This window comes from Chiloscyllium punctatum, chromosome 4 (assembly GCF_047496795.1).
Source record: "Chiloscyllium punctatum isolate Juve2018m chromosome 4, sChiPun1.3, whole genome shotgun sequence".
NCBI classification, from domain to species: Eukaryota; Metazoa; Chordata; class Chondrichthyes; order Orectolobiformes; family Hemiscylliidae; genus Chiloscyllium; species Chiloscyllium punctatum.
In genome coordinates, this window is record NC_092742.1 from 32,025,679 (window position 1) to 32,031,678 (window position 6,000).

Genomic DNA, 6,000 nt, shown 5'->3' on the forward strand with positions numbered 1-6,000 from the left:
CTAAACTAATACAAGAGGTGGACAGAAATCATGGACCAAAGAGGGAGAGTAGGATTAATAAAGCTGGTGGAATAGAACATTTGTTTTTAAATGAGTAGGGAAAATATTATCCGGGAATTGATGGAAAGTGATTGATGAGATAATGAGAGATAAAAAAAAAAGGCAAGGGATGTCAAAAAGTATATGAAAAGTCTAGGAAAAAAAGCAAGCCTAGGGTTCCAAAGCTCGGATGGCAAATGCACAAAGCATTCAAACTAAAATTGGAGAGTTAGGAACTTTAATATTTATGCACTAATATGATACTGTATGGTTATTACTATAGCAATTAACATATTTTGACAGTGTTCTAATCTCAGGGCTTTGCGTCCATTGATAACGAGCTTCCCATTGTTCCAGTGTGCATCAGCAATCTTAACGTAAGGGATTAATGCTGTATATAGCTCAACTCTTCATTGGCTGCAGAGACACATAGGAGACTTGTGTTCCTCGTTTTATTAAAATTTCAGACTTGCAACTTCAATATATTTTATTGATGCCCCAAGCTCTCTTCAGCATTATGCTAATGATTTATTCAAAAGGTAACCAGCAAAAGTTACTAATATTCACCACTGTATCACAAAAATATACATTATAGCTAACCAATGGTATGATGGCTCAGTGGTTAGCACTGTTGCCTCACGGTCCCAGGTTCGATCCCAGCCTTGGGCAACTGTCTGTGTGGAGTTTGCACATTCTCCCTGTGTCTGTGTGGGTTTGCTTTGGTTTCCTCCCACTGTCCAAAGATGTGCAAGTTAGGTTAATTGGCCATGAGAAATTGCCCATAGTGTTCAGGGATATGTAGGTTAGGTGCATTAAGGATAAATGTAGAGTAATGGGGAATGATTGGGTGGGTTACTCTTCGGAGAGTCAGTGTGGACTTGTTGGGCTAAATGGCCTGTTTCCACACAGTAGGGATTCTATAAAAAAATCCAAACAATAATTTAACTTAACACTTTAATCATCAGTGCATTCTGTATAGGAGCTGGGAGGTCATGTTGTGGCTGTACAGGGCATTGGTTAGGCCGCTTTTTGAATACTGCATTTAGTTCTGGGTCCCTGCTATAAGAAGGATGCTGTGAAGCTTGAAAGGGTTCAGAAAGGATTTACAAGTATATTGCCAGGGTTGGAGAGTTTGAGCTACAGGGAGAGGCTGAATAGGCTGGGCTATTTTCCCTGGAGCATCAGAGGCTGAGGGGTATTATTATTGAAGTATATAAAATCATGAGGGGCATAGATAGGGTAAATAGCCAAGGCTTTTTCCCTGGGGTAGCAGAGTCCAAAACTAGAGGGCAAATTTTTAAGGTGAGAGGGGAAAGATTTAAAAGGGACCTAAGGGGCAACCTTTTCACGCAGCGTGGTGTGTATGGAATAAGCTGCCAGAGGAGGTGGTTGAGGCTGGTACAATTGCAACGTTTAAAAGCCTTCCAGGTGGCTATATGAATAGGAGAGGTTTAGAGGGCTATGAGCCAAATGTTGGCAAATGAGACTAGATTAATTTAGGAAAACTGGTCGGCATGGACGAGTTGGACCATAGGGCCTGTTTCCTTGCTGTACAGTTCTATGACTCTATGACAAACAGGACACGTAATTTTATTGAATCTTATTGTTTCATGAATTTAACATATGCCTTTTGTGCAATGCTCATGGCTGGTGATCTAATGTAGCATCATGGAATATATTCAAATGTTGAAAAAGGTTTTCTCCCAGTGGGTTTGATGATAAATTATTCTCTTCGACATCTTCCATGGAGAGTACTGCAGCTGCAGTTTGCTTTTATTGTGCAGCAGAGAATGCAGAAGTGCAGTGCTGTGTAAGGCTGCTAATGGCTGCTGGAAATGAATCATTGTAATTCTTGATTTATTAATTGAAATTTAAATTTTACAAGTTGCTGCAATGCCGCTTGAACTCATGTCACCAGTGCACTAAATTACTACTCCAGTTATATTACCACTTTACCGAGCTGCTACAGTTCCAAGTTAGGATGCTGAGTGGCTTGGAGGAGAACTTGTAAGTGTTCCCATGTAGCCCCAGTCCTTCTAGATGGTAGTGGTCATGGTTTTGACTAGGTTTCTATCCTACTCCAAATAACTGGAAGGAAGGAGTCAAAACATCTCACCTTGCACCATGTTCCCTTTCCCTCTTCGGGCTAATGATAAATGAGTGAATGCGGACTTGAATATGGATTTCCCAGTCAGGAAACCAATTCACCAAACAGAGCTATTTTAATTTACTAAGCTGTCAGTACACACAAAGTTAATTTGCTTTAATGATCTGTGTAAACAGAAGAGCCACCTTTCAGTTTAAAAAAGAAACGTGCACGTCATGGAGACACTGCACATCACACAAGAGCAGCTGTAGGAAAAATCTGGTATTTTTTAACACACAGGAACAGACTGAAGCTTGATAACTCTGAAAGCATATTAATCACAACTTAATCAGGTTGAGTAACATGCCCAGCAAAGAACAGTTCATGGGAAAAGTATAATGAGAAATGAGCCTTGATTGTAACTACAGGTATATGTCTGAGTAGTGGGTCCTTGCGGTTGAAAGCACAACAAAGGTTTCCAATAGGATGGGAGAAACAGACACATGTTGTATCCTCCATTCATCTGAATAGTTTGGAAACCTGAGCCACACGAGATGGAGCCTAATTAATGGAGATGCAATGCAAAAGTACGGGACAGTGGCCAAGAACAAGCCACCAGAATACATTTGCGCAGTGAATAAATTTGATTCTACTATAAATGTTTGGACTGAAATACAATTTTTTTCACAAAGGTCTCTCCTGGTCTACCATAGTAATGTGGCACCTTGACTACAAGGCACGCACGCTGCAGACGGACATCTTACATTTCATGACAAGAAAGTCCTCATGTTGGATGTATTGATGTATTGTATATTCAAAATGTGGTTGCAGAAGAGGCACTGAGGTAAGTATCCAGAGGAGAAATTTAAAGAAAGCACAGCTGCAGAACTCTGAATTGCCACTGATAAAGAAAATAATGAAGATCACCTTTAAAATGCTGCTTAAGAGAAAAACTCCTGTTAAATGAATGGGAATATAAGGCAGACCTGGAAATTCTTCCATGAATGGTGGTACAATTATGCAATCTCTACAGAATTATTGAGCAAACCAAAACAAGTACAAGTCACCTCACTGTTCTCACCACTGGGAAAGGACTATGTCAAAACATATCGCATCCTAACTTGCTCCAAAGAGCAGAAAAAGCAAATGGAAGAAATTTTAAAAGATATGAAGGTATACTTTCTGCCCTAAGTGAGCCTTACATATTGATGATACATAGTCAGTAATAGGGAACAAAGTGAAAATGTTGATCAACACATAACATCATTAGATCAGCTTGCAGAAACCACAATTAAAATATGAGCTATTTAGAGGCACAATTATATGGGGGATAAGAGATCTAAAAGTGAAAGTATGTGTACTATGGGAAAATACAATTGTGTTCAAGTAGAAAACTTGACCTGTACACAACTACCAAGGTTATAAATCAACTGACAGAGCAGAGACATTGCAGAACAGACCAGGTCTTGCATTCTGCTGACAGACACTCTGGCCATATAGGGCAGAATAATCACAGAAAGAAGGGCAGAATGAAAATGAAGAAGAGAAATCGTGCCAAGTGTGGGGAGTCCAGTGTTCTCACAGTAAAGGTCTGAATCATTTTCACACCAGTGTATGATAAAGAAAAACAGTACAGCAAGTAAGTAGAATTGGAGACTGGAAAGATAGCAGGTATAGATTTTGCCAAATCATTCTACACCATACAACAGATTGGTTCAGTCAGGTCATTAAGTGTAACATGGTTTCTGAGTCTTGGAATGAGAACTGCAGAAGGACAACATCAGATCAACATAAAAAAGCAACATCATGATTTGAACAAACCTGTGCAAGGTGACTCAACGTGGCGATACGTAAATGAAGCCCTCAAAAGTAAGGTCATGACTATATGATGGCACCATACTCATAAGGAGAGGATAGATGACTCTGCCAGCCCATTACAATTGCAGAGTGAGGATCTGCAGTCCCAAATTATAGACAGCCAACAAATGCCACTCACCATAGCCAGAGCAAGACTAAAGCTTGGATCAATAACCCTCAACATGCTAAAGGATATTTACTAAGTTTTGTATATCAATTCATTGAAGCTGGATCACGTCTTAGATAAGTACAAAGATGTGATGGAACACTTGTCTGGATGAATGCAGCATCCAAAGCACACAAATGTTCACTATAAGCCAAGATAAAGCAGCTCATTTGATAATAACATATCCATAACATTATGCATTCATTTGTTCCTCCACTGGCACACAGTGTTTCAGTATTCACTAGTTACAGGCTGTGATGCAGTAGTTGCAATGCTCCTTCAATACCACCTTCCAAAATCCCATTCCCCACTAAGAGAAGGGCTAGAGTTGCACAGATACAGGGAAGCAACACCAGCTTCTGCTTCAAGTCACATACAACCTAATTTAATAGTAAACCACAGCCTATTTGTCAGCTCTGGATCAAAATCTTGGGACTTCCTCCGAGCCAGTACTTTAGGTGTGCCACCAACACAGACTGTATCAGTTTAAGATGGTTTGCCATCATCGTCCCAAGAGCAATTTGGTGTTGGCAATAAACACTGGCCTTGGCAGCGATGCCCACATCACACAGATGAAGAAAAGATGTGTGAAGATCAATGGCTGCAGATGCTCCACAATTACTAAGTACCCCATGAGAGACTCCAGTAAAAGATCATATCACTTCTCCATGTTAATCATCAAATATGTCTGGATAGTTTCAATCGACCTAAGTGAGTCCTGCTTTCTTTCTCATTTGTGGTTCTTCTTGAGTTAGCCTAAGATTTTTGAATTTTTTAAAGTTTCATTGCTTTCAAAAACTGCTAATTGACCAGTGAGACCTATGAGCAAGCATTCCTTTTTGATCAAAATTCAGCCATTGAGTGTTACAGTCCCTCAGTGGAAAACAGCACAGTATTGTCAATGGGAAACTGAGCATACAGTTTTACTTGAAGCCATTCAAGGGGAAACAGTCCAAACAGGGGCTGGATGGGTACTGGGGTCTCATTCATCAACTTGAGATCTGGGGCGGTGCCTCGTTATTGCTTTCATGGTGGGCCCAATAAATCAATTACTGTACAGACATTTAACTGGCCAGTGACCAATCTTGACTTTGGGGTGAATGTCCCACATGCTGAGAGCTGCTGGTTAGTTAGAGGCTGGCAGCTGTACTGTAGGCTGTACGATGCCCACATGTGGCTTGGGGTCAACAGTGGTGCACAGGCCACTGATGGAGAGAGAGGGTGTGTGGATTGAGGCTCAGACAGGAGAAGAAGGGAGAGATTAGGAGGGACAAAAGCCAGGACAGGGATTTGACTCTCAGCGGGCCCCATATGCTTCTTGCTGTTGCACCTCTCAATCGTGCACTGAAAAACCTATAGACCTTCCAGCAGGAAACCAAAAGCGACCCTGCACAGGTCTTCTTATTGTATTTCACATGGTGAGATGCCCACTCACCACTGGGTTAAGAATTGGGCTCGGAATTGGGCATCAGTGAAAGGCCTGCATTGTTAGACCCAATGAAAAATAGTATGGTTTCAATTATGTGTTCTGATATATCCCTAGGGTTAGTTTTGTAGACAACATCAGCTGGTGGATGAAATATACCAACACCTATTCCTCCCACATTGTTGATAAATGTAAGATTTGCAATGAGAATCTAAAATTTTTGATGCAATAATTTCAAACTCATGGAAAATAAATTTGGCACTCATGGTTGCAAGTGAAATGCCAGTGCATTATGAAAGAGGGGAACAGAGATAGAAAAGAGGAACAGATGGAGGGACACAATAGACCAGTTTAGCTTTGCTCCCCTGGTTACCAAAGTTACCATTTTGAAGAATGTTCACTCATTCCTTCCTCCAGTTCCAGGGT